The 12,465-nt window shown below is 44.2% G+C and overlaps 1 protein-coding gene across 4 annotated transcripts in view; it reads left to right on the plus strand.

Moving 5' to 3' along the window:
* Positions 1-10,911: 10,911 nt before the first annotated feature.
* ACACA (acetyl-CoA carboxylase alpha) overlaps positions 10,912-12,465 on the plus strand; it is a 229,585-nt gene continuing 228,031 nt past the window's right edge. Inside the window, exon 1 of one of the 4 annotated variants that reach the window (XM_037070311.1) lies at positions 10,912-11,043. The gene's annotated coding sequence lies outside the window, so the exon portion shown is untranslated. The remainder of the gene's footprint in view (positions 11,044-12,465) is intronic. The other 3 variants (XM_037070313.1, XM_037070309.1, XM_037070310.1) reach the window with 3 other exon arrangements.

Raw genomic sequence — 12,465 nt, forward strand, 5'->3', positions numbered from 1 at the left:
TAGAGGAACAAGTTGGCTTGTTAACGATTGACTCAGAAGGTCTTCCCTGACCATTGCTGGTGCCAACACAAGAAACTATAATTACCTAGAGCTTTCCCTAGGAGAAAGGCCATAAACGCCCAGTGATAGGCTTTGTAAATACTTGCAGATAGGCACGTAGACATTCACATGCATGCTCACCAACACAGGCACATAGATTTACACACTAACATAAAGAGATTTCTATTAAGGAAAGTGGTTTCGAGAGCAGAGCAGGAAACTGGGGCTTAATGAGTCAGTGAGTTACACTGGAGAAAGCACTGCGCTAGGAATTAATGGAACTGGGTTTTAATACAGGCTGTTACTATGTCATCTAGAGAAAATTGCTTGCTTTCTCTGTATCTCATTTTTTTCCTCTAAAATTCCAACCAGATGATCTCTAGAATTTGTTTACAGTTACACACATAGACTTACATCAGCACAGACATACTTTTCTGGTTTGTACAGTTTTACACTCCTGAATAGTGAAGTGAGTACAGGTAGATCACCTTCCCATGACAACTGGGCTCAGAGGTTGTGAAGAAGAGCTAAGTACCCTAGGTGAGTGACACTGCCTGCATTTGGGGAGGTTCTCCTAGACAGATAACTGTTGTTGAAGGTTTTTCAAAAGTCATATATTTTAGCACTGGCTGGTGTGGCTCCGTGGATTGTGCATGGGCTGTGAACCAAGGGGTTGCTGGTTCAATTCCCAGTCAGGGCACATGCCTGGGTTGTGGACCAGGTCCCCAGTGGGGGCCATGTGAGAGGCAATCACACATTGCTGTTTCTCTCCCTTTCTCCTCTCTCTGAAAGTAAATAAATAAAATCTTTTAAAAAATCATATATTTTAGTAGTACACTGTAGACTTTGTGATAGCATGGCTAACCGGATCATAAAGCAGAAATGAAGATCTACTAAGATCCTCTGCCTAGGTCCAGAGCCTCTGTAGTCTTTCAGCCCAGTGCAATGTATTCCACTGGAGCCAACATAGGTTTGGTCTTGTGGGAGAAGTTTTTAGAGGCTGCCACTCAGATTGATAATGATGAATAAGGAGGTTGATTCAAAGAACATTCCACGAGGGAGTTCATGAGATCTGAGTCAAATCATGATTTAAATGTTACTCTGTTGCATGACGTTTTAATTCAGATTGAAATCTGGCCAAATTGAGCATCAAGGGAAGTCTTAGTGGGAAAACAAAAAGGAAAGGGATGTCGTGGAAGGTCATCGTGTTGCCTGAAATGTGGAAGGATGAGAAGACGTGCCGAACATGCAGCCACAGTGCCTTTCATTGAGCGAGTATTTACTGTGTGCCTACTGCGTGCCAGGCACTATTCCAGCAGGGAACAAGACCAAGTCTGTGTTCACATGAAAAGATGGGAAGCAGACAAGAAACCTGGTGACAAACAAAAGAATGCAAAGGGCTAATAATAAACAATATGCAAATACACACACAAGATAATTAGAGATTGTGGTAGTTGTTGTGCAGCAACAAACAGAATGATGGGGTAAAGGATCACTTTGCCACTTTAAGTCAGGTGGTCAGGGAAGACATCTCTTGAGGAGTCTAAGCTAGGAAAGCCAAGAGAGTGGATGTCATAGAAAGCAAGAAAGGAGAGTATTTCAAGGATGGAAGGAATGATCAGTTGGTCAGATGCTGAGAGGTGTGTATCATGAGAACAGTGGCCACTGCATTTAACAGTCCTGGAAGAGCAGGTTCAGCAGAGTGGTGGAATCAGAGAGAGTTGGAGGTAAAGACACGTACATAATCTTTTCAAGGCACGTTACTTGGGAGTAGAGAAGTGAGGCCGACTGAGAAGGAACATAAGTGCCTCAAGTCTATTGGTCGAGAGCAGCACTGTTTCATTCCTTTTTCCCCTGCTACAGTTGCCTCCTTCTCCTAGGATAGGTGGGTAGGGTACATGGTTTTTGTAACTATTTCTGTAACAAGGTTACATGATTCTCCGCTCCCTTGTAGTATCAGACACTTCCACTCTGTCACCTTATTTCAAATTTTCTGTGGATTAGTTCCTAAGTACAGCCAGCATTACAATGCTGCCACCTTGGAGCAGAGGTAGGAAATGATCTGAGGGCTTGCTATTCTCATTCTGTGTCACACGGTGGCAGAAGAGCTCACTCTTCCCTAAAGAGATGCTGTGCTTGGACCTAGATAAAGGGCAACCGTTTTCCTTTCATCAGCTCTCAGACCTTCCCTTTTCCTTTGTGTCTCAGAGGCCCAAAAGTTAGTCTGCATGTTGTAGCAGTCATACTGTGGGGTACAGGGAAGTGAGAGAGCTACATTAATAACTCAAAATGACTATTATTAGAGAAATAGACCCAGGTTGTTTCTCTACTACTAGATATTTTGACTAGTTTTCTAAGTGTTTGTACTGTCTGTGGAGGAGAGGTTATCTCTCCCTATGTCCTTTCCCTACGACAAAAATTTTCAAATATTGGAGGAAAAAGCTATAACATAGGCGAGTCTTATGATGTGTACAGATGAGAGAGATGACACTGGGAGATACCAGGAAACTGGGACTGACTAAATTAATAAGGGTAGGTCTATAGGAGGAGCACTTGACAGGAAGCCAGGAGGCTTGCCTGGGCTCTATATTAGACTGACTTTGAGTAAGTCACTTAACTTCTCTGGCCTGTTTTCTTTAATGAGATGATTGGACAAGATGGTTGCGAAGGCCTCTTCCACCTCTGAAATTATTATCTCAATGCCACACTCTGCTACTCTTTCTTTTAAGGATGTATACTTTTTGAGTTTATTGTAAGTTCTTCTATTTTAGAATATAGCATACAGATAGAAGAGTATAGAGAACATAGTATATTTTAAAATAGTAACAGCCATAACAATAATAATGTGGGCAGTCATAACCATCACCAAAACTAAGAAATTGAACATTGCCAGTATCCTAGAAGCTGGGGAAGTTCTCCTTTATTATTTGTTCAAATAAGTTTTCCACTTGTTGCTCTTCCCCTTCCCCTTCTGGTATCCCTATAATCCGGATGTTGGAACATTTAAAGATGCCCTGAAGGTTCCTAAGCCTCTCCTCATTTTTTTGAATTCTTGTTTCTTTATACTTTTCTGTTTGGTCATTTTTTTTCTTCCTTCTGGTCCACTCCATTGATTTGAGTCCCAGTTTCCTTTCCATCACTATTGGTTTCCTGTGCATTTCCCTTCATTTCAATTAGTTTAGTCTTCATTTATTCCTCTAATTTGTGACTAAAATCAACCAGTTCTGTGAGCATCCTGATCACCAGTGTTTTGAAACTGCATCTGATAAGTTGTCTATTTCTTGTTCGCTTAGAGTTATTGGCTTGGGGGCTTTGAGTTCTTCTTGGGCCATAATGTTTTGGTCTGTTTGCGCCTGTTACATATGAGGGACAGAGCCCTAGGTGTTCACCAGGGCGGGGCAACTCAGTCGCTGGGTTGTGGTGCTGTATGTGGGGGCAGAATCAAAGAGGGGCAACGGCGGTCCCCTCTGTTGCTTCCTGCTGCTGGGACCAGTACGGTCCATCTCACTGCTCGCTCTGTATCACTGCTCGCTCCTTCGCCTGGTTTATCTGCTCGAGAATGTGTGACTGTGGTCAGCTTGCCACCTTATGCCCTCACTGGGTCTGCCTGTTGCTATCCCACACCTGGGATGTGCTCTTGGCTGCCTGTGCACCTGGGTCGGGAGATCTTTCCTGCCCAACCCCGCTCCGCTGCTGGCTCCGCCCCTCTTACTGGTCTGGCTGAAAGGTTTGTTGTTGTCGAACTTCCGTGTAGTTCAATTTTCTGTGTTTTGGTTGCATTTTTATTACTAAAACTTTGTTGTCTTTAAACTTGGTTGTGCGAGGAAGCACAGTGTTTCCACCTATGCCTCCATCTTGGCCGGAAGTCCTTATATTTTTTTTAATTAATTAATTTATTTTTAGAGGGAGGGAGAGAAACATCAATGTGTGCTTGCCTCTCACACACCACCTGCTGGGGACCTGGCTCACAGCCCAGGCATGTGCCCTGACTAGGAATTGAACCTAGTCAACCCTTTGGTTTGCAAGCCAGCACTCAATCCACTGAGCCACACCAGCCAGAACAAATACTATGTATTTTAAAGTAAGCTTTTTATTATGCATAACACAAAATGGGTACACCTCTCCTTACATCCTCTTCCAGTTGCCAAACTCCATTACAAGTAATGATTATTCAGATTTTTACCACCACAAATGAGTTTTGCCTATTTTTTAACCTTATATAACAGGAAACATACTCTTTTGTGTCTTTTTTTTTTTTGCTTAATATCATGTCTGTAAAAATCATCCTGTTTCATGTAGCAATGGTTTGTTCTCACTGCTTTATAATATTGCATTGTATGAAACATCATATTTTATTTATTCATTTTACTGGTGGGAGACTTTGGGTTATTTTTAGTTTGTGGTCATAGTGAACAAAGTTCCTGGGGAACATGTGAAAGTTTCTCCAGAATATAAATCCACAAATGGAAGCTGGGTTACAGGGTGTGCAGGGTATGCTCAGCTTTACTAATTAATGCCAAACTGTTTTCTAAGAGGTTGTCCTTTTTCATGCCCGTATCTGCAGTACACAAGAGTTGCTGTTATCGTACAGCCTTACTAGAGAGGCCAAAGAGCCTTTTCCGTGGGGCACCACCCACAGGGCCAGACATACATACTCTCACAGTGCCAGCCCTTGCGTTGGTTCTCAGAAGCTCAGGCCACAGTCACTTCTGTTTACTTGCTCCCTCCAAGTAAGTGTAGAGGATTCAGAGTATCCCTATATTCCTGATCACATGCTCCATTGCCCTGGGGATATTGGCTTGAGATGGGGCGGGTGGTGAATTTAATAGCAAATCTTTCCTGACTCAAGTGAGCATCCATAGGCTATTTTGTTCTTGTACTGAACACCAGTAGGAAATGGAAGGAGACACAGAAAGGGGGAAGTAATATTTTCAGTGTGCCTACTGTGTTCCAAGCTTTGGGTTAGAAACTTTACATTTTGATGATAACATTTAATCTAAAACACAATCGTACAAGGTAGCTAATATATCTGTCTTATCAACAAAGAAACTGAGGCTCAGAAAGGGGGCATTTACTCATTAGTGACAGAGTCAGGATTTAAAGCCTGTTCTATCTGATTGAAGAGTTCAAGCTCTTCACAATACAGAATACAGAGAAGGCTAAGTCCCTGCTTAAGATGCCTTTAGTTCTATTACCAATACCAAGAATCAGTTTTTCTCAGTTTTGCTTGCCTGTATTCACCCCCGAAACTATGTGCTATTCAGGTGATTATGGCCATTTCGTTCATTGATTTAAACATTTATTTTCACTTAATTTTCATTTCCTCTATCCTTCTTTCTTCCTTTTTGTTTTCATTAAGAAAATTGGGCACATTAGCACAGCAGGTCCACTGATAAACAAGACTTATATCGGGGACATAGCTTTCTACCTTCTGGTCTAGTGTGTTAACCAGAGGTGAGATTTTAAAAAGATAAGGACATTAAGAAATCTTTCTATAATACAGGAAAACTTTAAGACTGAAGGAATGAAAAGGATAAAAGTTGAGCAGTAGCTCAGTTTTCCTTGTAAAAGTGAAGACTCTATAAAAATTACATATTAATGTTGTATTTTATTATGTATTGAGTTTCATATGTAATAATAACAATGAAGAGCTAGGGTACTTGTCTGGGGTAGAGGCCTAAACGTGTAACAGGAAAAAGCTGAGTCTGAAATAGGAGTGATTAAGACACAGGAGAAGTCTGGAGAGATGGTGAAGACAGGAGTAGGAAGTCTTTCGTGGGAGGGTGAGCTCAGAGATGAGAAGCTTACAAAGCTGATCAATATGAAATGTCAAAATCCCAGAACTGGACAGGACCTAAACAAGTCATCTTGTTCATTTTCCTGCCTTTAGCTAACAGGGCCTTTTAAACCTTCTCTAGGTATTTAGTTACGAGACGTGTAGGACTTAGAGATTTTTTAAAAAAGATGTTGCAGGTGCTCTGGAAGAAGCAGCTAAGATTTGGTGACTGTCAAATATAGATTGTATAGATGAGGGCTGGAATTGGTAAGTTTTGGGTAATTAGGAGGGAAGAAGAGCTGAAATGCCTTGTGGAAACTCCAATATCCACATGAAAACATTGTGGTTGTTCTCCACTATGAACCTGGTCCTTCATTGGGCAATCCTACCTTTCATCATCAGGACCAGCCGTATAAAGTAGCATCCCTGAGGACATTTTCTGACTCTGTGCTGTAAAGTTTCCAGGCTCTCAACTTTGGATGAATTTGAATGGTTGACCTGAGCAAAGGAACATAGTGTTCAGATAAAGATCTTTGTGTCTTCTTTTTTCTACGTCATAACTGAAGCCACAGTTCTGGTCAAGGCACTGACTTTCCTTGATGAAGTCTGTCCATCTGTAAGTCAGTTAAGTACCCTACTGGAGGCTTCACTTCCCAGAGGCAACACGAAGAGGATAAGCAGACAGACATCAGGAGTATTGTGGCCTCTCAGGTACAGAGCTAGGTAATCTTTAGTCCGGACAATAAATAACGTACTAACATCCATACTGATTCCTACTCTGGTAGATACAGAGGGGGGTACCATACTAAAAGAAATGCTCTCTGCCTTTAAGATTATTAAAATTTAGCTGGAGAGCTAAAACCAACATACACACAAAAAATTAAAGCCTAATAAATTCTGAACCATGTGGCCATGACCACATTGCTCTAGGAATTCAGAGGTAAGATACGTTAGTAGAAGATGGAGAAGTAAAGAGATCTTCTTAAAGAAAAGGGGACTTCTGAGGACTAGAAAGATTCAGAAAAATTAGGAAGGAAGGATGAGTTTGACAGTGTAAGCAAAGGTAAGAATAAATGTGGCAAGATTTTGAAACAAGATAGGAATGAAGGTTATATACCGGGGACTAGTGGAAAATAACATCCCAGTACTGGGATGTTATTTGTCCTAAAAGTTGGTCATTGACTTGCTACTTAAAGAAGTTGGGACTATGACAGCCACCAGCACAGGGGGCTCTTCATAGTTCTATTTTCTATTAAGGTACTTTTCTCCCTTGGTTTCACTCTGGCCTGACCTGATAAACTTTTCTATCTTGGAAGTGCAGGTCTAGAGGGCATTGCTGTTTGACCAGAGACACTGGCAGCAAAGAGGGGGACAACAAAGAGGGGAACAATAAGGATAAATTTTAAACTGTTGTTCTCAAACGTCAGGTGAATAATTACTGCTTTAAAAAGTCCACAGTGGGGCTGGGAATATGTATTTTTAACAGGCGCCCAGTGATTCTGTTCCAGGTGCTCAGTGGAACAGACTTTAAGAAACACTGCCATAAACTAAAGTAGAATTGACAATAAAATGTCACAATGGCCTGGACAGTGGATACACATACTGTGAATGTTTTTATGGGCTTAGTCATTTTTTAGAATTTATCCTCTTCTATGGCTCTTATAAAATTCACATGGCTATCTAAGGAGCAAGTTGTATATATATTCTGTTTGGTGTTTAGTTTTGTCTTCCCAATTAGACTGTAATAACCTTTAAAGACAGGGACCCCTCAGATTTTTTTACTATCCCACAGTAGGGTGAGAGATCATCTTTTTTTTCCAATTAAAAATATTATTTATAGTTGACACACAATACTAAAGACCATCATTAAGATAGTTGGAATGTTCAGGATAAATCCCTGATACCTTTATACGATTCTCTTAAAAAACTGGGAGGCCATGTTTTTTAATTAAAGATTTTATTTATTTTTAGAGAGAGGGGAAGGGAAGGAGGAAGAAAGGGAGAGAAATATCAATGTGTGGGTTGCCTTTTGCACTCCCCCTACCGGAGACCTGACGCACAACCCAGGAATGTCCTGATTGGGAATCAAACCGGTGACCCTTTGGTTCACAGCCTGTGCTCAGTCCACTGAGCTACACCAGCCAGGGTTAGAGGCCATTTGATTAGTACAAGGGAACTTGTATTAGTTTTCTAGGGCTCCCATAATAAAGTACACAGACTGGGTGGATTAAATAATAGAAATTTATTATCTCACAGTCCTGGAAGCTGTAAGTCCAAGATCAAGGAGTTCCCAGGGTTGGTTTCTTCTTTGGATTGTAGATGGCCATCTTCTCCAGCATAAGAGCTACAATTCTGGCAAATACTTAATCCGTTTGTAAGTCACAGATGGTTTCTCCTTTTTGTGTGTCTGTATCCTAATCTCCTCTTTTTATAAGGACACTAATCATTTGGAATTAGGATCCTCTCTGATGACCTCATTTTAATTTAATTTCCTCTTTAAAGATCCTATCTCCAAATACACTCACCTTCTGAGTTAATAGGGACTAGGACTTCAACATAGGAATTCTACGACACAGTTCATCCTATTATTATTTCAGCTTCTAGAAATGTTCTCTTCCACCTGTTAGTCTTGTATAGTAAGTTCTCTCCACCCTTTGGCTCTCTTCCTCTGCTTCTTTCAGACATAGTGGCTTGTATGGCAAGAATTCGTGGAACAGCTCTATAGAGCCCACAGTAAAGATTGGCAGGTTTTGGCATGCACCACTTCTGAGTTGTTGAAATACCAGGTGCATTGTTTTAAAGACACAGCTCTCTGCCTACTCATCTTAGTATTTGATGGTAATAGTTAGATTATTAGATCCCACACAAGTGGTCTTGGTGTATCCTAACTCAACCTTCATTTTCTTTCACTGTAGCTCTTTTGTTAGGCCTTTCCTTGGCTATTTCTATTCAGTGAGGTCAAAAGCAGGACATGTAAAGGCTTACTGCAGTTTCACATAAAGACAGTTTTTAAAAAGATTTTATTAATTTATCTTTAGAGGGGAAGGGAAGGAGAGAGGGAGAGAAATATCAATGTATGGTTGCCTCTCATGCATCCCCCGCTGGGAACTGGCCTGCAATCCAAGCATGTGCCCTGACTGGGAATCGAACTGGTGATCCTTTGGTTTACAGCCTGCGCTCAATCCACTGAGCTACACCAGCCAGGGCTAAAGACAGTTTTTGATGGTAACCTAATATTGCAGTGCTCCTAAGGCTGATAAACGGCAATACCACTAAGAAGAAATCTCCGGGCCAGAGTTCTATTACTTAATAGGAAATAGGAAAGGTAGATGAAAAATACAAGAGGAAACCTCAAGATTTTTAGTCTTTCCAAAGTCACATTCTGCATGCCAGCTTCAGAGGACACTATTAGGGAGATCTAAAAATTCCCTCTTCCCGGGCCTTTTTTTTTTCTTCAGTCAGCCAAGTCAACCATCTTGCTAAACCTGCTGTTATCTTTAAATTTTGCTTTCCTGTGTTTGTTCAGTTGACAGATGCATCCAACAACAAACATAGCCTTTGTGAAATGTGGGTCAGTGCTCTGTGGGGTCCACATCTTTCTAAATTTATTTCTAGTCCCTAGTCCCTATTATTTTACTGGAGACCTGGCCCACAACCCAGGCATGTGCCCTGACTGGGAATCAAACCGGTGACCCTTCAGTTCGCAGGCTGGCACTCAATCGGCTGAGCCACAGCAGCCAGGGCTAGTCCCTATTATTTTAAACTAGATTGGTTATACTCTTGGAGAAGCTTCCACCTAGTGATATTGAGGGCTCCTAGGTGAATATTGCTACTTGTTGACCAATCTTCCTGCCTCTGCTTTGCCCAAGATATTCTGACCCCAGCTGTGTACTGGAGAACTTCTGACCTCAGGTGTGTTATTTCTACCCTATTGACTTTTTGCCCTCTGGCAAAAAATTCTTCACCAAATCATCCTCTGTATCTCTTGGCCTTAAGAACAAGATTGTGTAAGGAGCAGAGAAGTGCTCTTGGGTGCTCCATTAAACTCATCCCCTTCTTTTGAAGTGCATTTTTATTTTTCTCTCACCCAGCTGTTGTATTATATGTCGGGGTTCTTTCCAGGTCCTGTTAATTTTCAACACAGAGCCACCATGAAAGTCTTGCTATGAAATGACTGGGAAAACTAGAGAAACTGTTTGGCTGCTTCTCAAAGGCCTGCTGTTAACCCCAGTGGAAGTTGGGAGGTTTGCTCCGGTAGAAGTCGGGAAATTACTGCTATTTTCCCTGCTTAGGGCAGGCAGGAAAGACTGCGGTCCATCCGCACACTGCCCTTGTCACCGAGCTGTCTTTACTGATGTCTCAATGCTCCAGGATCCAGGAGCACAGACTCCTTTGAGGTCGGCTGGCTGCTTTGGGTCTGAGGAGAGAGAGCCAGGGGAGTCTGGTTATGTTGCTCCAGAATAGGGGTTACTGAGCCTGCACTAACTTGCACACCAGCCTGTGGGATCCTGGGCAGTTCACGGGTGCAATACCCACCTCTTCAGGGTCTCAGAACTGGACACAAAAAGGTCCTTACGAGCCACGCGCACCAACCACCCTACTCAGTTTTGCTTGGTTCTGGGCTCCCTTCCCGCGCTACACGCCTGTTGGCCCGGGTGCTTTTCTCCCTGAAGGGAGGTGCAAGCGGCGCCATTTCCCCCACTCCTACGTCCGCCAGGAGGGGGAGCCGGCCGGCCAGCCTAGTACCCGCCTCCAGCAGAAAGGGGGGCAAAAGCTGGGCCGGGGGCGCCGCTTGCGCCCGGGTCCCGCCCGCCTTCTAGCCGCTGGGTCCCGAATGGCAGAGCGACGCTCGGACCATCAGTATCGCCTCACGTCGCCCCGCCCCGCGCCGCCCTTCCATTGGCTCTCACCCGGCGCTCGGGGTCCGCGCCTCTCCTTTCAGCGGGCTACACAGCGCCCCAACCCGGAGCGGGGTCGGAGGTCTACGGCCTCGAGTAACCCCGGACGCAGTCACCTCATGGGGCTCGCCCCCTGAGGTGAGAGGCAGGGGCGGGGAGGGGGCGGGCCGGCTCTCGTAAAGCCCCGCCCCCTCCCGTGTACCCGGCGGACCTGGTGCTGCGCGCCTGTCAGCCATCGCCAGAGCTCCCCGAGTCTCCTCCCGCCAAGCACCGTCCCCGCGCAGGGCGTCCGGGACCGCCGGACCGTGGACATCGCCAGCCTGAGGTGAGGTGAGGAAAGCCCCAGAGCTAGTGATTCGGACCCTGGAGAGGCTGGGGCCCGGAGAGGGGCGGTGGCAGCTGGAGGCCGCCTCCCATCTTCCGCCCGCACGCGGCCCTGGCTCCATCCCGGCCGGCCGGACCCGGTGCTAGGCTGCCCAAGCCTCCCTGCAGCTCCGGGGCTTCGAGTTCCCCTCTTGGGAGAGTTGACAGGGCCCGGAGTCTCTAAGGTGGGAGCTCAGACCAGGAACTGGGAGGCGTACAGCCCAGGAAGGGGCTGGGATGTCCGCCTGGGGCTCGCCTCTCCACCCCTCCAGTCCCAGCTCCGGCGTGGTCAGGTTCCTTCTTCTGACTGCTCTCTTCAATGCGACTCTGCGCTCGGGAGAGGGAGAAAAACCCACGTGGGAGGGGAATTTTGAGGGTTGGGTCCAGTTGCATAGAAAGTCTTCTAACTCTTGCAGAGTGCAGTGTGGTGTGCAGAGACCCCTGCTTCTCATGCTCTCGCTGTCCCTTTGTATGGTGGTGGGAGCCACGGCCAGGCGAGTTATCTCTTTCCAGCTCCTGCTCCCAGGGTTTTATTACGTTTTCTGTGAGGCACTAGTAAACGTATGTGCCTCTCGTTACTTTCTCCTTCCCGTTTACCATTACTGATCAAGGTGTTGGAGATAGGACGTTGGAAGGTGATGTGAGGCTAATGATTTAGAGGAAAATGTGTGTCAAGGTCCTGCCCGTGATAGTGCCAACATTATTTTTGGATTTGGACACGGAAAGTGGACACTCGTGGGCACTTGGAATCAACTCTAAATACCAGGGACTCCATGCAGGTCTTTTGGGTTTTATAGAAGTATGTAAGAATATAGCTGCTCCAGTAGGGGAAAGATTTTAATTTCATATATATATTTTATTTCGGGGTTTAAGACAGAAATCAAAAGACCCGAGGACTTCCTGATTAATTCCATTTCTACTTAAGCAATAGTTCAGTAATTTCCCAATGTGTGGAATAAACCAAATAACCTAGTCTTCAGCCTCAGAAGTTGGTCCTTGTAATCTCCCTTTCTTTTGAGTCATTTTCCCCCCCAGTCCCATGATACAGATTGAGAAGCATGCTTAATTTGGTTACATGGTTTCTTCTTTCTGTGTGGTAGGAATTTTCTGACATGTCTCTTACTTTTTGGTGGGAATTCCTTGGATGTCTGTGATTGAGGAGTATTTCTGTGCTGCCTATTTGACAGGCACTTTTAAGGAAAGCATTGTGGTAATATAGTAATATAGAACAGGACAGCAGCTGCATTGTCCAGGTAGGTGCCTTCTTGTTACAAACTAGTAGCAAGTCTCTTCCCACTTTTCTTGCCTCACTTTCTTAATTTCTGATAATAGGAAGACTGTTGTGAATACAAGAATAATTAACAACCTTGGCTGGTGTAGCTCAGTGGA

Source organism: Sturnira hondurensis, unplaced genomic scaffold (assembly GCF_014824575.4).
Source record: "Sturnira hondurensis isolate 20B ecotype Veracruz unplaced genomic scaffold, ASM1482457v3 Scaffold0018728, whole genome shotgun sequence".
Lineage (NCBI taxonomy): Eukaryota > Metazoa > Chordata > Mammalia > Chiroptera > Phyllostomidae > Sturnira > Sturnira hondurensis.